Source organism: Rousettus aegyptiacus, unplaced genomic scaffold (assembly GCF_014176215.1).
Source record: "Rousettus aegyptiacus isolate mRouAeg1 unplaced genomic scaffold, mRouAeg1.p scaffold_m13_p_4, whole genome shotgun sequence".
Classification (NCBI taxonomy): domain Eukaryota; kingdom Metazoa; phylum Chordata; class Mammalia; order Chiroptera; family Pteropodidae; genus Rousettus; species Rousettus aegyptiacus.
The window spans coordinates 2,501,800-2,526,414 of NW_023416307.1; the positions used below are offsets into that span (position 1 = coordinate 2,501,800).

General features: G+C 50.6%; 1 protein-coding gene across 2 annotated transcripts in view; it reads left to right on the forward strand.

The window, feature by feature from the left end:
• The window catches only part of ERG (ETS transcription factor ERG), a 214,914-nt gene that overhangs the window by 44,280 nt on the left and 146,019 nt on the right, over positions 1–24,615 (forward strand). For both annotated transcript variants that reach the window (XM_036218930.1, XM_036218931.1), the window contains exon 2: positions 19,341–19,441. The gene's annotated coding sequence lies outside the window, so the exon portion shown is untranslated. The remainder of the gene's footprint in view (positions 1–19,340; positions 19,442–24,615) is intronic.

The following is a 24,615-nucleotide window of genomic DNA, read 5'->3' on the forward strand; positions in this document are numbered from 1 at the left end:
TCCTCGCTCAGAAGCTGTGCTTGGGGCGGGAGAAACCCGAGTATTAGCTGCAGTCGGTTGCTTGCTATGTGTTTGACTAGTGGTGACAAGTGCTTCGGTGTTAAAACCCCAAACCCCGTGGACCCGCGTATCTCGCCGCCCTTCCGTCCTGGCCTCGAGCCTGTCCCCACACAGAAGGTGCAGCCAAAGCCCCACCGACAAGCAGAAGTTCCTAGAAACGCTTTGAGGTTCCAGAGGCTTTTCTTGTGTTTCATTCTGTGTCTTTGAAATACACAAAAGCCCAGTCATAATAAAACAAACAAACAAGCAATCAGCATATTCGCTGACCAAATCCCACATACACGAACACTTAGCTATATTTTCTTTGGGTTCTTTTGAGAGAAATACGACTTAGAAATAGAGTCAGTGACTCATTCTTATCCCTTCCACCCCCTTCTTCTCCTCTGTATCCAGAAACGGATATGCATTTTCCCTGCTCACGTGTCTCTGCTCCACATGTATGTGCCACACATTACACACACGTGCACACACATACATGTATTCCATAAATGCATCAAAATTTTGCACATGGCATGATTTCATACGTATTCTTCTGTAATTTCCTTTTTCACTCAACATTATGTTTTAAGATTCGTCCATCTTGATCCATGTAGACCTAGTTCACATCCCAATTTTTGGAGTGGTTCAGTTCCAATTGTTTGATAATTTTCTTTGACTCATAATTGTTTTGATTTTTTTTTTTACCTTTAAAGTCTTTTGTTGTTGTTGTTTTGTTTTTTTTTTGAGATGTCTTTCGTGATTTGTGATCTGGCTTTGTTGCCACGAGAGAGCGCGTTTTGCGGACATTCGTTCTTCGGCATTTGTGGGTTATTTCTTCGGGGCTCACTGCCTAGTCAGTTTTTACAAACCTGCACGTGGGCTTGAAGAGCGTGTATCTTTTCCGCGTGGTGCAGGGCACTTGTAATGCCTGCTCGATCTAGCCGGATCATTGTGTTTTCAAATCCCTGTGTAACTACTGCATTCAGCGATTACTTCCCACTCCGCCTTCATCCATGTGTAGACGAGTCTCTCTTTGACATCCCTTCCTGTTGTTTTGGGTAGATTCAAGACTCTCTAGTCTCCATCATTTCTTCAAAAGTTGGATGTGGCCTGATGAAAATCTCTTCCATGATTTTACCCCCTTTTCCTCCTTAAAGTGCCCTCTGAGGCATGAGGGAAGGGCCAGGAGGATGTGGGGGAGAGGGCTGGTTCGTTATTCATTCCTCCACTTGGTCTGGCTCCCCAGTACATGGGGTGGCTTTAGGGGGAAAGGAAGTATCCAGCCGCCCCTCTGCTTCTCCAGAAGCTTGGCTGTCACTGTCTGTCTGACACCGTCCTATTTTCAATACTTTCTCTGTCTTCGATACATCATTACGATAGGACTAGAATGTGGATTTAATTATATTTATGTTGCACAGGACTTTTCATTTTTTATTCTCGAGTCTCATTTATTTCTTCAAGTCTGGTTATTATCTCCCCCAAGTATCTGGAATATTTTTTGTCCTCTATTTTCGCTCTTCACTCATTGGAGATCCTGGGAAGTTTCGGCCCTCGCGGGCCAGCCTCCGGGCACCCTCACTAATGTTCCCTGTCCGTCTCCACCTTCCTCTCATCTCCCACCTTGATTTTTTTTCCTCTCTCTAGTTAGTCCAACACTTTTCCCCATCATTGATGAATAACTTTTTAAATCGTCTGTGAGCGTTTTTTATTTTGGGGAGTCGTCTTTCATTATTTCAGCTCTGCTGTTATTGGTTTATGCCGTCCTGCTTTTCATTGTGGTTATAATCGCTCTTTGAAAAAAAGTCGTTTCACATTTATTGTATAGACTTTTTTTGGTTTGATCTTTTATTCACAATGTTTGGAGTGCTAATCTGTCTTTTAGTATCTGCTACGTCTGCTAAATTCTATTCATTTTAGTTCTTTTCTTCATGTGCTTTGTAATATTTACTCGTGAGCTCATCTTTAGTGGGGATTTTTTTTTTGTTTGTAAGTTCACCATAACCTAAGATGTGAAGGTGTCCCTATGGAGGTTTTCTGTTTGCTTCTGCCAGAGCCCTAGGGATTTTGATGGTTATAGATCAGTCCTCTGTCTATCTGTCTATCTATTATCTAATCTCTGTTTCTCTCTGTCTCTCTCTGTCTCTGTCTCTTTCTCATCTATATCTATCATCTGTCTGTCTGTCTATCTATCTAATCAATTTATCTATCTATCTATCTATCTATCTATCTATCTATCATCTATCTATCTACTGATCATCTCTCTATTCTGGTATAAACTATTGATAATAGAAATGTGGCTTGGATGTCTCACAGAACTTTTGTAAGTGCACATGGCCTTAGGCACATACCAAGCTTTCTTGTGAGGGAGGGTCCCAGTTCTAGTTCTCTGGCTTACCCTGGGCCATAAGCCATTTCTTTTGTCCCTGCTTGGGCCTTAGAACGCTGCGTTGTCCTTGGGACCAGTGTCCGTGACCTGGATTCTCGTCGGTTGTTGTGATTTCAGCCAGCGTGTACCACTCTAGCTTTCCTTTCTCTCTTTGATCCTGGACCTCGGTGATTCCTTTTTCTTTCTCCTGCTCTTGGCTGTTACATACATTCTTTTTCTGGGTGGCGGACATTGGTAGTTATACTTCCTATAGCATTTCAGTGGGTTTGTGACGCGAGTAGGGCCTGACTGACTCTGGTGAGTCTGCCACGTAGTGACCTAGGGTTGCTTTTCAGGGAGAATATTTTTTGTTCTTCTAGTTACGTCCACAGCAGAATGAATATTCACTACATGAAATCGTGTTTTTAAAAAAAACTCGTTGATGGCAGTGGGTACTGTCCCGCTCAAAGATGATTTTCTTTATATAATTCCATATTATTGCTGTTGTTGTAAGAACACTTAACATGAGATCTGCCCTCTTCTTAATTTTTTAAGCGTCCGGTACTGTGTTATTAAGCAGAGCTACCAAGAGAAGGTTGCTTAAAGGGGAACCAAAGCAGAATCGTCAGTTAGGATTGGCAAAGAGGTGCCGCGTTCTGTCATTAGTACATTCTCTGGTTGACATCTCAGACTCCCAATAAGAGAGCAAATGGGCTGGGAATCGTGCAGCGGCGCGAGGCTAACAGAAATCGCACCGAGACTGTGAAATCGTTCCTATTCAAGCCGATCCCATCGGAGAAGGGTCTTTGCATCTGGCGTTCACGGTACCTCAGGACCCGGCGCAGACACGTGGGTTGGATTAGTACTTAGATAGGACACGATAAATAACACTCGCAATGTATAAATTATTAAAGCGATGAAAGAGCTAACATTTATTCGTATATCTTTGGAAAGACGGCAACGACACTGGAGAGAAATGTGCACGCTTTGAAAGGGAGGTTTTAACTTTTTGTCTTTTCATCTCCTCGTAGTAATACATAGTCAGTCATTCAAAACGTCTTTTAACTTTAGAGGTAATTCTACAGGAGTGTTAAAAATTTTAAAACATTTTTGCATTGTTTGAATGATACTATGCTTATGCAGCCATTTTTATTTCGCATTTTATGTGGCATTTGTGAATCCTCTTTCCTGGTTGTACTAATACTGTGCATAATATTTTGCATTTTCTCCTATTTTGTAATAATTGTTTTCAGGCACCTGATCAAATTCTTATAATTCTGCAGACATTTTAGAGTGGAGACTTGCTACTAAGACACGGGACTAGTAAAATCCAAAAAGGGGAGGGGATCAGCAAGTCCTGTTCATTTTGTCAAGTAGATATTAAAGAGGAAAAGCAGAAAAAAACACCCTGTCCTTTAATTTCACGGCATTTCAGCAAATGAAGAACATTTTAACACCTCACCCCTCTACGAAAAATACAAAGGCTATAATCTCAAAAGAAAGGAAAATGCCTTTTTTTTATGAATAAAATTCTTGTACTTTCTTCCAAATTCCTCCCAGGATGATTGAAAACCTCATCAGGAAACTTTCTTGATCCAAGAGCAGGTCAAGGATGCCTGGACTGGCCGATGTCTGGAGGAACACACTGCTGTCCGGGGTTGTGATTTTGCTTGAAAAGTAGCTGATAAATTCAGTAGAACGAGTGAGAAAGCTGGGGATTTCAAACGGTAGGCCCCAAAACACTGCTTCTCAGCATGGATGGAACTTCCTGGGCAGTCCCCGTGCCAGAACACTCAGAGGATGGCTCCGATTTTGTTTGTTTTAATTAAGTTTTGTCTGAAAACCCTGAAACATGTTCAGATAAGGCCCACCGCTGGAGACCTCGACACCTTTGGCCATGTACGTTTTTGCTGAAAAAGGATTTGATCTGGACATGTGTCAGACCTTGAAGAAAAGGAGATAAGGACATGAACAAAGGGTCGAACACTTTTGAACTGGCTCCTCTTGACCTCCGTGAATATGCATAGTGCCGTGGGCTGGACAGGCTTCCGAGTGTGTCCTGCGCGCATGTCCGAAACACGTGTGCGTTCGGCCTGCCTCGGCGGCCAGGCCTAGGTGAGCCCGTCCTCCGTGGAGGCCGAAAGCGCTTCGATCACGTTTTTGATGTGGTTTATCTTTCACTTCTCAGGAGGAAATCCATTCCAACTGCAACCATAATTTTTTGAGGGCTTTCAGCAGATTTCAGAGCCCTAGGAATGAAAGACTCGTGTGTTTCGTTCAGGAAACTTCCAGCTGCTTAAAAGAGTTAAGCATTTAGCATCAAACCGCTGTTAGGTGTTCAGCGATATTCTTCAAAGGGGCTTAAGAGGAAGAAGGAGGAGGAGCCCGAGGAGCCCGCGGAGCCCGCATATCGGGGTGCCATTAATTGTTAACTCCCAAAGTCCGTTGCTCCGTGGCACCATTTACAAAAACGCAGGCGCGTTTCTGATGGTAAGGGTCGAACTTAAATTACTGTAAATATGTCGGCTGCTGCTTTTCCGGTCCTCACCACGCCTCCCCACCCCATTAAAGTCAATATTTATTAAAATCATTTGATTTTTAAACGTCTGATATTTGTACAGCTGTTTTGGTTTATTTTTTAAAAGTTGCTATATTTGTAATGAAAGTGTCAAAAGTTAAAAACCGAAATTAAATCAAGAAGTAGGAGATTTCATGCCAAGTGCGAATAACAGGATGAAAAGCATTTAGAAAGACAATGGGCACGGCTCAGAGGACCTTCAAAGTCTTTGTGAGTTCAAAATGCTCTTCATAAAATAACTTCCTTTAAAAAAAGTACTTGTTAAGCTTTGACTTCTGCTCATTTTGATTTTTTTTTTTTTACGTCTCTGAAGTTGTTGTAAAGTCGTTCCTGTTATTACTCTAGGAGAAAACTGTCACCCTCTCTGCCGAAGGCGGTGACCGAAAATGCTTGTTTACAGAAATACGAGGGTCTGTGTTCAGAGTCAGATGCTCACGAGAGCCAAGTAATCTGAGAATTAAAATGGGGGAAATTCCCCTCGTATGGTAATGCTTTTTGAGTTCTGATTCTAGTCGGCACCATGAATTTATCTTGATTTCTCCAGTTAGCCATGGCAGTGAAAACTCAAAATCATGATCAATCTAGCTATCATCGGTCAGTCTCTCCATCTGTCCATCCATCTACCATCTTTTGTCTTTCTGATTTTTTTCTATTGAGCACGTCTATTACAATAATATGGTATTGGATTGCTTTCCAGGTTAGCTTAGTACACTGCCCTTGTCCCCGAAGAGATTTGCCTTTATTTCCTGTAGTTGCTGCAAAACTTTGTAGACATCTCAGGTGCGCGGTACTGTCTGAGCTGAGCCCTGAGTCTGAATTCTCATCACTGGTGTTATTCAAACAGTAAGTTGGGGTCCAGCCTAGTACGGCTGTCATGTCGTGGGCTGTCATTTCAGCTGGTGAGAGTATGGCAGAGGGTCCTGCTGACCAGTCCTGGAATCCAGTGCTTCTAGGATTCGTGTGACATCCATCAGTCCCAGGGATAAAAGCTGGGGAAGCCGGGTCCTGCGGGTAGAGATGGCATTGTCGTTGGGGCCGGTTCCCCTGGAACCCCGACTGCAGTAACCAGAGTGGGGACACAGTGGTGGTGGCAATACTCTTGGAGCTGAGTATTTCCAGGTGCGGTTAGACACGTGGACAGGTTGACATCCCAGCTTCTCCTTTAGTTTTCAGTGATCAGAGTTTAGAACTTGCCTAAAGTAACGAATTTACATCTCGTTGGCTCGCCTATAGATGACGCTTTGTATTAGTTATTGGCTGTCCAAAAGAATTAAAACATAAAGAAGCAAGACGATAACTTTTTTGGCATATTTTAACCAGAAATGTTCCTAATTGTTTAATTCTCCTTTCAACTGGTGCCACGATTTCATCCTTAATGAGACTTCTTCCTGCATTTCCGGGTCCAGCAAAACGGAGCTTCGGCCTGCCTTTCGCCCTATCTCAAGTGGCCAATGTGGTCGAGAAGGTCCCAGAGCCCTGCGAGAGACAAGGCAGCCACATGCGGTGGGGGTCACTCAAATATCCCCTCTGGACCCCTTTTTTGCACTGCGGGGGTTGGGGGCTGCCTCACATGAAGCAGGCAGGGACCATGTGACGTTCCATTAGAGCTGTTCTGAGTCCTGTCCTTCAGGGGTCATCTCCTTGTCTTACTGACCCTTTCCTGAGGGAAAGAGGGAGCCCAGCTGCGAAACTGAAGTCTCTATATCCGGGCGTTTCTTCCAGCCACTGGCCTCCAGACAGGTGCTTCTGATTCTGAGGTCGTCGAGATGGCCTTGGTGCCCAGCTGCTCTCCCAGTGAGGTGCGAGGTATTCCCACTAGTTACCTTTGCAGTCCCGGGTCGGCCAAGGCTGGGACATGGTGCGGTGGGGGCTGGAGCACAGGTTGTCACCAGCCTGGACCGCTGACCCTCCCTAGACCATTCTGTCCCTGGCGGTTTGTCTGCCTGGCGCCCCTCGCTCTCGTAGACTTCCTGGCCCTGACGTTGGGCCTGCTCCTCACCGATTGGCCTCCTCCCGTTTGCCCACCTCTTACAGAGACCAGGTGGGCTGTGGCTAACTCTTGGTCTGATGGGTCCTGACACCAGCCTGCTTCCACCTGGCCTGGTGGCAGGTTTTCCACCTTGGCCGTCCACCAAACGTAGGAGAAACTGCACGTTTGGTTTGCAAATGAGCAGGACTCAGTGGGGTGCTGTGCACGCTGCACCTCTATTTCCCCCCACTCACAGCTCAGGTCCAGAGCTCTTTCCCACGCTGTTCCAGCCTTGTCAGATGCCAGGCTTTCCGCATCACCCCCCGATTCTGTGTCACAGGCTAATTTTCAAGTACTGAGAAGTCCAGATAAGTCTACTAAGTGAAAGTCCGTTGTTCGGTCTGTCTGAAGACCCTCCGCACCTTGAGCCTGTCTCTGACTGGGGGATTCTTCCGGGTCCCCGGCCAGCTTCATGTCTTCCAGCCTTGCTCTTCCAATCCTCCGCGGTCCACTGTCCTTTCTCTCTTGTCCTCCGGGGCTGGAGCAGGAAGGGAGGGGACAACTAGGGGCTACTGAAAGAAGGCTTCCTTACCAGTGCGTTGTGACGGTGATGCTGAGGCCCGAGCACGGGCTGTCTTTCACGGGGCATGCTGCAGGGCTCCTGAGGCCTCCGGGAGGGATACGCCGCTATAGCTCTGTGGCATGGTGATGACCCCATGTTTGTCTCCCTATGACAGCCTCCCCCCAGTATGCCCCGGTATACCTCCAGCCTCTTTTTCTCAGGGCCAACTCAGCCCGTGAACTCTGGCCACTTTCCATGGGTCTCATAGCACCGAGGGTGCTCGGGCCATCGATGGCAGCTCAGCACGCCGCCACCATGGCCTTTTCTCCTTACCTGCTCTCAGGTGGCTCCGCCCTGTGCCTTGGCAGCTTAGAATCACGGGGAAGCCCTGTGCACTTCCTCCCAGCTCCTGGGATCGGTAGATGGAGACAAGCCAGTATTTACACCACGGAGAAATCAGCAAACTCTACAAATGAGCCCCCTCCCCACTCGACTCTGGATTTTAGAGAAGCTCCCCTCCTCCTGCAGTGGGGAAGGGTCGGCCCGTCCTGACTGTGTGTGAAGGTCGTGGACCACCTGCCATCCGGGGTCTTCATAGCTTCAGGCAGGGCGGGGGGCGGCCCTCATGACTCTGGTCTGCCAAGATTTACCACCACGACCTTGAACGCCTGATACCATCTGTTTTTGCTGGAATATTTCACACTTAATAATGACATCTAAGTTCTTTCCCAACTGTAAACTGTGCGGTTCTATTATTTTGGGTTTTACTGGACGGTTCTGGTCATTTCCTCTGTGTCTTCAGGTTGCCCAGTGGGTTTGCCCCCTGGACATGTTGCCATTGTCCCTTCGGGAAGGGAGGACTTACTCCCTTAGGCCCTGGGAGTATGGCTGGAGGGTGCCTCGGCTCTGAACGCTCTTTGGGGAGTGCCAGCTGACCAGCCCCCCTGGCCAAGGTCGTGCCTCCCCCCAGGGGCCGCCAGTGACTAATCAAGATGGGGTACCAGTCCGGTTCTCTGGGGAAGCAGATCCAACAGGATGGGTATAGGTGTTTGTATGTAGATGATCGTATCTCTCTATATGTATATCTTTATCTATAATCTATACCTATGCCTATTTCAATGAAATTTTATTTTTAAAAATTGGCCCACGCAGTTGTGGGGGCTGGCAAGTCTAGAATCTATGGGCTGGACCAGCAGGTCGGAAGTTCGGTGAGAGATGATGTTCCAGTCTTGATTTGGGGTTCATAGGGCAGGCCGGACACCCAGATAGGATTCCTGTGTTCCATTCTGGAGGCAGAATGTGTTCTCTTTCCCCAAATCTCAAGTTTTTTCTCTGCAGGCCTTTAACTGATGGGGTGAGACCGGCCCATGTTAGAGAGAGTAATCTGCTTTGCTTCACTGATGCGGGTGTTAAGCACATCTACGAAATACCACTGCAGCAATACCTAGACTAGCGTTCGGCCAAACCGGAGCCTAGCCAAGTCCTCGCGTGGACTTAACCACACAGCAGGGCTGGAAGGCCTGGGCCCTTGTCCCTGACTCCATACTCCATTTCCTTATGTCTTCATGGGTTTTCACCGAAAGAGGATCACGGATCTTGGGGGAGGGGGAGGCCCCCCCGGTGGAAGGTTCAGGGGAGCTCGCCTCCTGTTTATCTTCTCTGCTACGGAACCAGCAGATGCCTTTTCCTCCCCCCGGGGGACAGCACGGTTCATGGAATAAATGGAGGCCGGGTTGAACCCCGAGGTCGAGCCCTGCTCCTCTCCTCATCAGCTCTGCGATGGTCTCCTTATCAGAGACGGGGGGATGGGGTAATCGCCTTCCAGCGCTCCCAGGAAACGGCCGATGACTGGTGCCACCCGAGGCCCTTTGGTGTGAAGACGAAGCCGTCGCCGCCACCCAGAGGTATAGCGGTCGCCTTGCCGGGTTCGCTGGCGTGAGGAGCTGGTCAGGAGCCGGCCAGACCTGCTCAGGTTTCAGAGGGCGAGGCCAGCCAGGGAGGCTGGCGCGCGCCACAGCTCCGGCCCAGCAGGAGAAGAGAGCACTGAGCCACCCTCCTGATGCGCCTCGTGACGCTGCACCCCGGACCCCGCGTTTCGGGAGAGAAAAACATCCGCCGTCAGCCTGTCGCTTTGCAGGCAGGCGTGGGGCCCAGGGAGGGCGGGCTCTGCCCTCCAGGCGGCGGCCCTCGCGGCCGAGAAGCCGTTTTCCACGCCGCCGCTGTCTCTCCCAAGCCCTGTCTTCACGTCCGCCCCCCACCCCACCCCCTCCTCCCCAAACTGTCATCATCCTTCCTAAGTGCAGCCTCCCCCCGCGGCTCTGCTCTGGCGTGGCCGGCAGAGGCGCTGGCCACAGCTGCTGGCTGCACAGAGCGCTGGAGCGCCATTCACGCCGGCCGGCTTCGCAGGTCGGGGGCCCGAGGACGCGGTGCCTCGTTCTTGGGGCCGGGTTCCGTGAGACCCCACTCCCCCTGAGTCTGCTTCTCACTCCCCCTCACTGCTGTGCCCAGTTGGCCCCCAGGTCCTGGCGCTTCCTGCCCCCTCTGTCCCGTCTGCTCCTTTCCTTGGCCGCCCCACCCGCATCCCCCGGCTGGGCCCCGCAGCGGCCTGTGCCTGGCCTGGCCCCCACCCTGCACCCAGCTGCCTTGCCGAAAGCCTCTTCTGGACACTCCGTCCCAGTGATGCTTCCCCTGAGGCTGCTTCAGGATGAGGGTCAGACGTCACAGCTGCACTTCAGGCCGTCCCAGTGATCTCGGGCTGGCCGCCCGTGAGGACACGAGCCTTCACAAACCAGCTAGTGTGCCCCCCGTGCCCCGACCTTGGGCTCTCCCACGTCTCTGCTTTTCTAGAACATCTGCCCGAGAGGCTGTCGCGGCTTCTCCCCACACCCTCTGTCCAAGGCCGTGGTCCAAGGCTGTGGTCCTGTTACGAAAAGCCCCCCTCGACCACCTCAGGAGAGGCAGAGGTGATGAAGACATTGCCGTGCCGTTGACAGAAGGCTTTTACTACAGGTCTCATGAGACCCTCGCAGACAGGTGCCCTCACACCTGCCGGCCGCGTTGCATTTTTCCCCGCCAGACTGGCCCCTCCGATGTCTATTTAAATTCTTCCAGTTTTCCGCGGTCTCGCTGAAATCCTGCCACGCGAAGCGGAAGCTCCCTTTTTCTCTCCCCTGTGCTGTCCCAGGGCCATTTGTTGGGTCTGCTACCTCGTCCCTCATCTAAGTCATATCACCTTGGGCCACAGGCTTGCCCTCCTGCAAGACACGTCGGCTCCTTGGGAGCAAGGGACAGACACGCTTGGAACTTTCCCGTCCCACGTCACCCCTGGACACGGCTCTTTGCATGGGGTGCTCAGTTCCCACTGATCGATGATGGAATTTATAAAAAATTCCGGATGGAGAGGATGCATAGCTGTACCGTCAGAGGCACGTTATAAACCTCACGTCCTAACTGTCAGCAAAGGGCCTTTGTGGTTCATGATTTTTATCTAACATGTAGAGGGGGATTTTAACATCTTTATTTTCAAACCGCGTCCAGTAGAAACGAGGTGTTCTTTATGCAGGTCTCCGAAACTGGTCAAAAGTCAGTGGGAATGGAAAAGCCGGTCGGAGTGCCCTAGCGGTGACATGTCCATCACCAAGTGCCAAAGTGCTTTACCAGGGACACCCAGCACAGAGCCGCGCCCATAAGTCCTGAGTTCTCTGAAATGCCTCCCCCCTAACGAGCACGAGGAAACCAGTCTGTTTTGTTTGTTTGTTTAAATAACAGCAGTAATGGCAGATAATGTAGAAACTTATCTATATTGTTAGAGATCCTCAAGTACTTGTTTCTTTTTCTTCTTTCTGCCTTTATGCTGATTTTTCCCCCCTAGGAAAACCTCTAACTCTTCGTATTTGTGTCTCCAGACTGTATTCAAAATAAAGACATCTGCGTCCTACCAGCATTAGAATGATGTTGAAGGAAGGAATTTCATCTAAAAATGATTATCTGTAATCATTGGGCCCCTTATGAGTGGTCTCTCTGTTAATATAAATTGTTGTATTTTGCTGTATTGTCACTTTTGTTGTATCATCTTGCCATGCAGGAATTTTACATTTTTTAAATTTATAATATTGAGATGATAATAACATAACATAACATAACATAACATAACATAACATAACATAACATAACATAATATAAATTAACTGGCAATCAGTTATTTTTATTTATAACCTCAGAAGCAATTATGTCTTTTTAACAATGTTTTATTTTTTTTCTGCCCAGCGTTGTAAAGTTAAAAACATTAAACAGACCTCATTGCTGGCAGAGATGGTTATCAATGCATTCGCCGTTTTCAGGTTTGACCCCGTGATCATATCAAGACAAAGTTCATTCTCAAGGTCAAATTTGCTTCTAAAACGGACTTCGGGGTTTTGTTCTCAAGGATATATTTTGTTTGATAAACTTTCTTAGAAGTACATAGTGTTCCTTTAATCTGCAGCCCGCTTGACAGTTGTCCGCTGTTATGAAATGACTAAATATTTATGTTTTTCCAGTCGGAGTTAGGGGGGGAAAAAAACCGTCTGGTAAATGTGTTTCCTTTCACAGAAGGCTCGGTGTAAAACGGGAGAGAAGTAGTATTTGTAGTTGTTTTCTCCTTTCTCGATGTCACCCGCTTTTCGAATGCAGCCCGTTCTCCTTCCGACGTCCCGTTTATAGTGGGGACCTCCAGGCACATCCTGGTCCCCGGGCTCTGGGGCCACGGGGCCATTCCCTGCAGTGCATTCTCTCCTGGGGGAAGCCGGCAGCGAAGGCCTCCGCTCTAAGATCAGCTGGAGCCTCTCACCCGCAAGTGACAAAGCCGAGAAGGAGCGAGACCCTGGGCGCTTCCCCGTGGCCTTCGCGGGTCCGCGTGGTGGCGTGTTAATGTCTGTAATTCATTGTGCGCTCTGGAGGAATGAGGGCGGGAAGAAGCGGAGGTCGATTTAGTGCTGTGCAGGCAAAAATTTAGACCCTCAAAACCAACATGAAACGGAAGCAAACGGCACAGCGGAGCACGACGGACGGGAAGCATCCGGTCGCGGCCATTGCGTGGCTCGGACGTGGCTCGCGGAGACTCTGGGCGGCCTCTTCCTGCAAAACCGCTCCCGTTTATTTATGCGACGTTCCTCTACGGCTGAGAGCAAAATGAGACCTTCTGGGGGACTCTACCAGATCCCAAGAACTGCCTCTCTGTGTTTTCTGCGTTATTGCGGATGGGGGCGGGGGGCACAGCGGCTCACACGGGGGAACGTGCCCACGCGGGCTCCGACCGCCCGTGAAGGAAGGTGACAGCAAACGGCGCACGTGTGGGGCCGCTCCCTGGGCCCCGGAAGCAGAGAGCTTGCGTGGATGTGACCGAAGAGCCTGTTTTCCAGTTTTCGCCTTCCCCAGCAGCGACGCGTCCCGGGGACTCGCCTGCAGCGGCCCTGTTGGGGCTGGCCCGCGCGGGCCTCCGCCCGCAGCTCCTCGTGGCCCCTTCGGGCCCCGTCTCCGTCCGGCGTCTGGAGCACAGGTGCGCTCCAGCGGACCCGAGCGTCTCTGCCCAGCTCCGCCGCGTTCAGGGACTCCTGCTGAGTCCCTGAAACTGGCCACGCTGAGAAAAGTTACTCCACGAAAGTTGCCGAAAGCCCCCCCCTCCGTCGGCTTTCCTGCGATGAGCTGGTGGTTAGATGCCCAGCGGCGGCCCTGGGGTCCCACCCAGCGGTCGCGCCTCGCCCTTCCTGTCTCTCCCGGACCGGACCATATCTGGTTCCTCTTTCTAGAATCTCCGTGTCTCCTCTTCCACCGGTTCCTGCCAGCCTACCTATAAACATACCTGCTTTTCTCATTCTTGACAAACAGACATGCTAAACAAGTAAGACAAACCTTCTGGAAACTGGATTGTAAACTTCTTAAGGTTGGAAGTGCCGATTGCACCCCTAGCTGCAGGCAGTTTCCGAGGCCGTAGCGCACGAGCTGGGCGGGTGGGTCCATTCGTGCTTTTCCCTCGAACGCTCTCCCCGCCCCTTTGCCGCCCAGCATCCTTCATGAACAGCCTGCATCGAGCTCCACACATCCTCCCAACCGAGTGCCGGTGAACCATTTGGACACCGGCTCCTCTGACCATTCTGCTGCAGCGTCGCGACTTGTCAGATCCCTTTCCTGTTTTCGATATGTGTGGTTGATCCTGGATGAATTTCTCATGCTCGTTCATCTCTCTGTAGATCGGATGCTGTTTTACTGAAGGTTCTTTCTTGGCTTCCAGGACTTGGATCTTTTCTAGCTTTCTTCTAATTCTCTTAACGCCCTTCCTCGTGTTCTTGGCTGTTTTATTTTTCTTCTTTGGTCTCCCATATAGTTCAGGTGATTTCCTCAGTTGCATCTGCCTGCATATGTCCCTTATGGGAATTATCTCGCAGATGGGGGTCAAACAAGTCATGGGGGTAGGGAGCTAGTATTGGTGATTATTTCTTTACAACCCTTTCTCTCCTATTATACTCTGAATTCATGGCAAAGCCTACCCCTAGTTACTGCTTAGCTTAGTAATTGGCACATGGAGAAGTCTCAGCCAGTTGTGTGTTGTATGGATGGTGGGTAGATGGATGGATGGTTGGATAGATGATGGATGGACAGATGATGGACGGATAAATGATGGATGGATGGATGGATGGATGGATGGATGATGGATGATGGATGAAGGATGGATGGATGATGGATGGATGGATGATGTATAAGTGAGAGAAATGATTGTATGGATAGATGGATGGCTAGATATATGGATAGATGGATGGATGATAGATAATGGATGATGGATGGATGGATGAAGGATGGATGATGGATGAAGGATGGGTGATGGATGGATGGATGGATGGGTGGGTGGATGGGTGGGTGGATGGGTGGGTGGATGGATTCGAAGGGCAGGTTGGGTTAAGATCATGAATGGAGACAAATACCAGTGAAGCCTCTCAGTTATAGAGACGAGTCATTCGACATTTCGGAGCGCATACTCTGCCCCGTCTGGGCTTAACGATGACAGACACCCCTCCTGTAGCATGCCTGTCCGGAGCGCACTCTCCCACCCCTGCACCTTTGCTGAGGTCTCCTCTGCCTCACATGCGGCCCTCCCCAGGGCCCCTTACCGAATACTAACTGCCCGTCACGCACCAGCTCCTCCGAGGGAGCGTGGCCGCTCCACAGGGCTCGGTGGAACCGCCACCCCTTTCCCGCCTCTCTGCGACCCTCGCTGCGTTCTGCCCCCTTTTCAGTTATTTAACTAAAAGTCCGATCCCCCGTCAAGCCCTTCGCTGATGGAGGGCATGTCCGACGTCACCTTGCGTGCTGGACACTCAGCACATGTATAGATCGAGACGGGTCACTTATCTGGATAACGGTTGTTTCCTGAGTCTTAAATATAGTGTTATAATAGGAAGATTTATGGGCTGAGCTAATTTTCTGCAGATCGTTTATTTTAAAATTAGAACCGAGGAGCACATTCGGCATATCCGAGTATGGATATAGGTGGTAAAAGAGCTGAAAGTGACTCTTTTGAATGTGGATACTGTCGTGTAGAGCAGTGGCCCCCGTGAGAACCTGACGATTTGAGGCGGGGCCGAGGCGGCGAGGCTAGCACTGGGGAGCGGCTGCAAATACAGGTGAAGCTTCGGTCACGCGCCTGCCGCTCACCTCCTGCTGTGCGGCCCGGTTCCTAACAGGCCACGGACCGGTACTGGTCTGCAGCCTGGGCATTGGGGACCTCTGGTGTAGAGGATTCTTCGTGCCTTCAGGGCTGGTTAATGCTGTTCTTCTTCCTCTCTAGGTAGAGGATTTCTTTCGTTTACTCCCAGACACCCACAGCATGTTGTCTTCCTCCGCAGGCTACGTCTTGTCATGGACCTGAGGTGGCTGTCACAGTTCTAAGTGTCACGCAGAGAGGACAATGTCATGTGACCTTCGTTTGTCAGCCAAGAGACTTTTCCCAGGGTCTTCTAGCTCACTTGCCCAAGTGTTGAATTGGCCAGGATCCTATCACATGCTCACCCCTAAACTAATCGGTGGCAAGAAAAAGGGTAATAAGATTTACTTGCCCCAGCGATAAGATTTACCCTGAGGTTGGGGCAGGGTCGAATTTCCAGGGGCATGCTGGTGGGGTGGGCTATCCACTTGAACAAAATTGGGGTTCCCTCAACTTGTAACAGGGAAGGGGGGAAGCAGTTGTGCCTGCTGCCTTTGCAGCCTGTGGGGGTCTATGAAGGAGTAGCCTGGCTCCCCCGTGACCGAGCTCACTGTGACTGCAGGCCGCGGCCGCCCCTCTGTCTGTTCCTGCTGGGAGGGGGCCGGCCGCCGCCGTTCGCCCATGGCCTGGTCTGGCTGCTGTTGCGCAGGCAGCTGGTCTGGACAGAGCCATCTTCCTAGCGGCTGACCTCGCTTACGAAATACTCGCTGTTGTTGGCACACAGTGGCCAGGAAACTCCGGGTGCAGGGCGTGGCTCCTCGTCCAGCGTGGGTAGGGGACGAGAAGGTCACATATCCCCGAGCGTAACAATGTCGTGCACCCGTCCACTTGGCATGGTCCTGAGCACCGTCTCACGGGACTTGGCTGCTGGCGGTCGGCATGGACCCGCGGCTCGGCTCGCAGGTCTCTCTGCCACACGGCGGCTGCTCTGGCAAATTCGGCTTGTCCTTCAGGGGCTCAGATGTGTTTGGGTTTGACCGTTTGCAGTGAGAGCTTTTGAACGATGGCATGCATTCGGCACCGTGCAGGGTGTGGGGCCTCGCCAGCTCCTGGGGCGACGCGGTCTGTGGCTGTCGGCTGTGGCAGGGCCGGGGGGCCTCGCGGGGGTCACTTGAGTTTTCGATCTCTGCCCTTGGCGGGACCAGGGCCTGCTGGGCTGGCTTGCGCAATTTGCTCTCATACTAGAGTTTTCAAGTGGCTGTGTTTTTTGAGTTTTTTGACTCCAGTTTGTATAACTTTCCGACTTTTTTGCTTTGGTTGGGCCAGCTGTCACCTCACACGGCTGGTTGGTAGCATTCCTTTTTCTGGTTAAAGCTCTCCTTGGAGTTTGTGACACTTTTTGGGGTCCTTTGTGACATCTCTGTGGCTTCTCAGCTGTGCTAGGGCTAATTTACGATGTCAGGTAAATGCCCTCTGGATAAATGGAATGTTAATAATACTATAATGCTGACTTAAATATACCCAATGCACCCAGTTAATAGAATCTTCTTTGGGCTTGACTTTTGTTTTTAAATCAGGTCCAACGATGCTGTCACAGATCATATATTTCTTCGGCACAGTCGAGGTGTTGGTACAGAAATGTCCCACAGGATGACACGGGCTGGGGAATCTTAGCCAACGCTTTTAAACTCTTATTCCCCGGCAGCAAATGGAAACTCAGTATTTTAACCACTTGTCCATGGCGAGCATTTTAACCACGTGGTAATCCATATTGGCTTTTGGACTTAGAGAAAAAGAAATGTGGAAACACCTTTATTAATTCTACATCTGGGCAGCCACACAAAGCGTGACCCAATTCGCCATCATCCTCTCCTACACCTGTCTCTGAACGTGGGAGGCCAGCATCGCTCCGTGAGGCCGGACAGTACAAGTCACACGTCGCTGTCAGGAAGACTTCGAAAATGTCGATGTATAATTGATATATAACGTTATAATACCCTCCACCTTTCTCCTGGGATACTCCCATGTGCCACAGGTGGTACCAAGCCCTGAATAGACTGTGTTTTCTTATACGTGCAAGCCTATGATCGTTTAATTTAATAAATGAGGCACAGTGCTAGATTAACAACAATAACTAATAATAAGGTAGAATGACGAGAACACGAGGTCTCTCTCGCGGCCACTGAGTAGTGATGGGTGAGGAGCGCGTACAGCCGGACAGGGGGATGATTCACGTCCTGGGCAGGACGCGGCAAGATGGTGAGAGCTTTCATCACGCTTCTCAGAATGGCGATCAATTTAAAATGTACGAGTTGTTTATTTCTGGAATTTTCCACTTGCTGTATCTGGACTTTGGTCGATCACGGATTCCCGGAACCTTGGACAGGGAACCGCAGATGGGGGGCGGGCATGACTGCGTGTTCGTTGCAGGTGAACAAAGTAGTCAATGCTTTGTATGTCGCTAAATGATCGTCACAGTAAGCCCAGTGAGCATCCATCACCGCAGATGGATACAGAATTTTCTTTTCTTGTGATGGGACTTTTAAGGTCTGCTCTCTTAGCAGCTTTCAAATTCGCAGCACAGCGTGCCACGCCGGACGTTACGGCCCCACGACTTACTCAGTTTACAGGGAAGTTTGTGCCTCCCGACCCACCCCGCCCACCCCCTGACTCCCACCTCTGGCAACCACTAGTCCGTTCTCGGCATCTATAAGGTTTTTAATTTTTTTTTTTCAGATTTCACTCATAAGGGAGATCATGAGGTATTGTCTTTGTGTGACTTATTTCACTCAGCATAATACCCTCCAGGCCCATCCATGTTGTGACAAATGGCAAGATTTCATCCCTTCTTATGGTTAAATAATGTTCCACACACATATATAGCATATATATATTATTATTTTTTTTTAATCAATTCTTGTGTCGGTGGACACCTCTTGTTCCCATGTCTTGGCTATTGCTTAGTTTTTTTTTCTTCTCATTATCGAGATGAATATTTTTGGTTCTTAAAATTTGGAAAGTGCCCAAAAACTATAAAGAAGAAAACAAAACCCTCCCGTCATTCTCCTCGGAAACCCGAAGACCACTTCCGCTGGTGACCTCACGTCTGGGTCCTCCTCCTCTTTTTTCTATCATCTCTCGTCTTTCATTATTTTTTTTTTTTTGACGATACTGGAATCATAGTATATATGGCTTCGTATCCCGATTTTTGTTCCCAAGAATTTACATTTTTCATATGATAAACCCTTGGCTGTGACAGTTGGACGATTTGGGCTAAACGTCTCTGGGCGCAGTCCCAGAGCCTTCAGGTGGAGTTGGCCGGGGACTCCCGGGTGCGGCAGGAGGCGCAGCCGGCTTGTGGACTCGTTTATAAATACTGTAATGTCGCCCATCGCAAATATTGATCTTGATGCAACGCTTAAGACGTTTTCTAGTTTGAAAATATTTTCAGCCGAAACAGTTGCCATTTGCAGTTGGTCGTGTTGTGAGGGTTCTGTTAAGTGTAATATTTTGGGACTGGATATTTTCCTTGGAAAGTTGTATAAGCACAGAATTCCCATCTCTCCAAAAAAAGAGATGGGATTTTAGATCTGTGCCAACAGGCCTGTTCTAAGAAAGATTTATTTCTTTTTTTTTTTCCCCAGTCTGGTAGAGTTCTAACCTTTTAAAATATATGAGTCTTCTTAGCATCTACAAATGAAAAGGACTGTTTCTTTCTTGGAACTAAAACAATTATTTAATTATAGTTCTCGGGATGCCTAATAAACCCCATTACTCTTTGTTTTGAGCCGAGCGAGGTGCTAAAGAAGCGATCTGGGGAAACCATTATTACCGAAGCTGGGGGTTGTACGGAAAGGAACACATTTTCAAAATATTTTCTTTGCGAAAGTATAAATGTGCTTCAGTGTGCCAGCCCGGGCTTGGCTCTTATTTCATTCTTAATTTTTGCTTCATAATGCTGAGCTTCCCTCAGTGGAATGTTACCCCCCCCCACACCCCCATTTTTTTAAGGGAGGGATTTTAACTTCATTCCCCTTTTAGGATATTTAAAAATAATGTTTAAAAATTAGTTGTGTCACTAAACGTCCATTGATCCTCGGTATTAACATTCGAGGGGAGAAAAAGTTTTCATATATTTAAATTCTCTTTCAGGCTGTTCCAAGATCTTCGAAGACCCAGGAAAAGCCTATTGACTAAAAGCAAGACAAATGACTCACAGAGAAAAAAGATGGTGCAGCCAAGGCCATTTAAAGGTAAAACAAACCCCCTCCCAGATAATCTTATCCCTCTTAGTTGATATATTTTTTTAAATGTGAATATTTTGTATCTTTTATATTTGATGCTCGTGGCCCCAAATCTCCAGAGACCTTTTCTTGGATCCTTCGGGGTACTAGAAAGGGTTATGCTAACCCGACTGACGCGCCCTCCCAAATAAGACGCCCCTCGCCTGACGATCACTACCTGTTCTCCTGCAGCCAGCACTGTAGGCGTTTTTAAATCACTGCTTCATACGTATTGCGGGCAACACGTAATCCTTCCCCGCTGCCTTCCCTTTCTTCCGCTCCTCCCAGAAGAAACGAGGGCCACAGGCAGCGTCTGCAGAGCTGGGCTTTTATCACAATTAGAGTGTGCTGACATATTGCTAAATTCGGTTCGTAGTTATTCTATGTGGTTATTTTGCCTGAATGCAATTGAAGTCTCACGTCAAGAGGCGCACACGGGGGACGGGTCTCTGCATTCATTAACTGTGCAAAAACGTTTGGGTGGAGGACGTGGGCACTTTACCTCCTTAGCGCCTCGGGACTGTTGGGGGCTCCTCGGAAAAGCATTCGAGGGGTCGGAGGAGGACACGATGGGCCCATTAAATGCTCCAGGCCACAGACCTCAGAAGAGTCCCCCCTCCGCCACCAATAAGCCAGGAGTAATTAGTGGATGGGGCACCAAGACGAGGCTCCTGGGGCATGCCTGGGACAGAGATGCGCATCCAGTAAGAAGCAGAGGATCCTGAGGCCACGCCCCCCAGGGCCTCTGATCTCCGCCAGTCAAAATACTGCAGCGGGCTCCTCCGCAAAGGTGCATCTGTTTGCCAGCGCTGCCGCTGCACACCGGGGGCTGAGGCAGCAGGTGTTTCTTCCCTCACAGGCCAGACACCTGAGATCGAGGTGTTGGCAGGCTCGGGTCTGCGGGAGAGAGGAAACTACCTCCCTCCCGCCTCTTAGTTCTTCCGGCCGGTCTAATCATCAGACTGACCCGAGACAGATTCACGGGAGAAAACGACCAAATTTCTGGCACATGCACACACAGGGGCTCCATAGGCACACGGGGCCTGAGGGCAAACGGGACAGGTGGGGCTTACGCGCCATCTGGAGCTAAGGAGAAAGGGCGGGGGGAGGGGCTCGGCCTTCAAAGGGAAGGTAGGCGATTTCCAGATAGATGCGAAGGAGCAAACATTGGGTGCGCAAATTCTTGCCGGGCCAGAAGCGGGTTTGTTCCCGTCGCCACACTGGGTGCATATGGTGCTAAGGTGATAAAGCTTCCTTCTTTAAGCACGTTCTTCTCCTTTAGGAAGATGGGGGAGAGGAGGTCAAAGGTTCTTCCTGAGCCTTCCTTAAAAATAACCAGCTTAGAATAATGAGTATCCCAAAGAGGCATAGTTTGGGGTGGGAAACTCTGCTCCCCCCCCACCCCAGTTCCCTCTGAGGCTGTGAGGGAGAATCTGGCCCAGGCCTCTCTCCCGGGCTCGTGGGTGGCCGCCCTCTCGTCAGGCCTGCACGTGGTCTGTCCTCCGTGTGCGCCTCTGACGCCAGACCTCCCTCTTCCTGTAAGGACACCAGTCACGTCGGATCGGGCCACTCCAGTGACCTCACTGGAACTCGATCACCTCTGCAAACACCTGACCTCCGCATGAGCTCGCACTCTGAGCCTCTGGGGGTTTGGGCTCTAGCACCTGAGGGGTTCAGGGATCGGTGCAGTCAGCCCACTGCGATAGGCATTTGGATTCATCTGGAAAGATAAGCCACACCCCTCCGAAGAAGTTTGATTTCTATTTTAAGATAAACGCAAAGGTACATTTGGCTTCTCATGCTTCTACCTCCCCTGGTCTCTCTCGGTTGCTTCCGGCTGCGTACGCCAGAGCTGGGATGGGATAAGCCAAGCAAGGCACAGGATTTAAGACCCCTCTAGGGCAAAGTGGCCTTTCCTGGGTTTCTGAGGAGGAAACCAGATCTGGCCTCCATCCTCCATCTGACTGCCCTCTGTGCAGGCCCGGCCCTGCCCCCACCCCCAGCCCGCAGCACACCTGGGCGGCTGGGAACCCAGAGCTCCTGCCCAAGCTGGCCCGGCAGCTTCTGGGCCGACACAGGTGTCCTTCCTGCAGTCCACTTCCTCGGACGGGTCCTGTGTGTAGTTTCCTAGGCCCGAAGGCCGGCCAGCGGGGCCGCAGTTGGACGGAGCATGGCCATGCACACTGGGATGGCCACATGACTGTCTGCGGGGCCCCCTGCATGCAAGACAGACCTGGGGTGGAAGAGGAGAGGGGTAGGGGACCTCTCTTTTCATTCTCACCCCAGCCCTGCAAACATTCAGGTCTTCTCTTCATCCTTTTGCAGTATTGCCCCACTAAGGACAGAGTAAAAATAATTACTTATTTTCCTCTTGGCACTCTGTGCCAGTCCACACTTTATGCAGTTACAGCTGAAGGAACCCAAATCACACGTTCCTTTCTGTTAAGTAAACATTTCGAAAATCAGAACAAAAGAAGGGAGACAAGTGGAATTCTGTCGAATGTCATGCATTTTATTTTTTTAAGATACTGAATAATAAAATGATGCTGGATCGTGAGACACTAAAGCATAAACACACACATTATCAAATGAATTTATCACCGGAAACAAATATTAAAAAGAGGGTTTTTAAGACAACGCAGATTTAGGCCGTGCCAGGCTTCAAAGGCAGGGGAAAGAAAATGAAGAGGCTCCCAGTGAAGTGAGACCATCGCGTCATTCATCGACTGCTAAATGTTAGCAGCACGATCATGAGAAACACGAAAGTAAATTAGAAGTGCCCTAAAACGGATCCATCGGATACCTCCCAGATGGCCGGAAACGCAGCCCAGAGGCTGCGTGGCGGGGGCGGGCCCGGGGAGCGTGGTGGAGCATCCGTCTCGCGTGGCTTCTTAGCTGATCTGGTTTGGAGGATGGTTAATAAGTCCTTTTGGTCGATGGGGACCTGGAGTAGTGTTAGGGTCAGGTACTCTGGCTCCCTAATCAGGGGGAGCGGGTAGGGGGGACTTTCGTTCCTGGCTTCCCTGCCTTCCTGCCAGTCCACAAGCCTGTTGTTCTTCAAGGCTCCTCGGTGGCACCTCCCTGGCCCTCGTGAGTCGGCCGTCCTCCTCCTCCCTGCTGCCCATCTCGGAAAGTACCCCAGACTTCCCCACAAAAGACAGGAGACATAAACCGTTTATTAAGTTTGTGTCTACAGACTGAATGGCCGTTGTGCCCCGGGCATCCAGAATGCTGATTCCATTTCATTAGGTTCGGAATCCGCAGGAGGCCGGCAGGGGCCCGTCGCGTGAAGTGTGAATTCAGCGGCTCCTGGCGAGGGCTCCGAGGATCTCACAGGGCTCCGGCAGACATTTCTTGGTTACCCTTTGGTTTCCAAGCTCATTTTGAGGATAGGACCGGGGTTTGAGATCTTGTCTCTTGGCCGGATGGAAATGGAATGTTTTGTGTGTTGGGGTGAAGTTAGCTTCGTTTCAGATTCCTGTTGAGCCTCCTTTTGTCTCTGTAGGTGGAACAGTTTTAGGGGGAGATCTTGATAGCCCGGTTATTCAGGGTTTATTGTGTATATTAGTAATTCCCTGTCACAAAAATGCTGTGTAACAAACCACCCCCCATCTCAGTGGTTTAAAGAGGCATTTATTTTGCTCACGAGCCTGTGGCTTGGCCTGTTGGTCTCGGCCGGGCAGGGTTGGTCTTGCAGTTTCCTCCCCGTGCCCGGGGTCTGGTGGTCTGGCTGGGGAGACCGGGTGACGTGGCTTGTCCCACGTGGCGCTCACTCCAGCCTGCTGGCCTGGGCTGTGGAAAGCTGCAGGTGGAAAACCTCGTGCCCTTCGAGACTTCCGCCGGGACCTGCACACTCTCTTTCTGCTGCATTCCTTTGGCGGGAGCCCGTCACACGGACAGCCCCGCAGCAGGGGTTGGGGAAGCAGCCTCCACCTTTGTGGTGAGAGGAACCAGTCACGTGGCCAACGGCGCGGACGCAGCGCCGCGTGGAGAATGGCAGCCGGCGCTGTAACCCGCCGCAGAGTGACAGGAAAACGGGCCATCGAGTCTCCGTCTTCGCCCTGTGTCTGGAACACGTACTGGGTGTTTCGGTCATACACGTAATAAACTATCCCAACCTAGTAGCTTAAAGCAACGGCCAGCGCATCACTCCTCAGGGTTCTGTGGGCCAGCTGGCCTCCGCCGGACGGTTCTGCTTCCCCAATGTGGGAAGGGGCCGTGATCACGTGAGACGTGACCGTTCTGGCATCCGGGCCGGCTCCCCCTCAGGCCTGGCTCGCGGCGCTGGCCTCCGCCGGGCACCCACCTCTGGCCTCGGCCAGGTCGCGATGCCGCCCGGGGGTGGGGCGTGGGGACGAGGTTCCTCGAGGCAGGAAGGGGAAACTTCTGGCTCTTTGAGGCCTGGGGCCGGAAGATCCCTCGCGCCGCGTTCTCTGGATCAAAGGCGGTTGTAAATCAGCCAGGGACTGAGGGGTGGGGACGAGCTTCAGCTGTGGTGTGAGCAGCAGCATGTGTGGGGGGAGGGACGGATTGTGTGGGGCGAGTTTTCCCGCAGAGACGCTGAAAGGTGCAGACAGGACCGTCTGTCCCTGAGCCTGGCGGCCGTGCACTGGGGGGCCTTCCTTCCAGCAGGACGGACCTCTGCTGCGCTGAGTGACCCCCAGAGCAGAGCTGTGTTCCCCTGGGCCGCCTGCTGCTGTCCTGAAGGGAGCTTCCCGTTCAGAGGAGCCCGCTCCCCGAGACCTTTGGCCAGGCCCCCATCCTCTTTCAGCCTCTCCTCTCGCTCATGTGCCCAGAGCATGGCTGACCTTCAGCAGCCACCAAGTTCAATTTCAATCAAGACAGCGCTTCATTCCTTTGCATTTTTTTTTTAGCAAATATGATCCTTCCAAAAAGGACTCATTTTCAACTTAAGAGAGAAAATTGCATACTTTCTCAACATCCAGATAGTAAAAAATAACATCTCCATTTTCCATCTTGGCTGGGACTCCATGGAGCCCTTTTAGGGGACAGACGCCCAGCTCACAGATACGGTGAAGGCTTCCCATGAGAAGTCCCTGTGATGGAGGCGGATGTGTTTGCTCCACGGGAGGGTCAGAAAGGGTGGGTACAGCGAGCCTCTGGCACGTCCCTGGAATAATGGG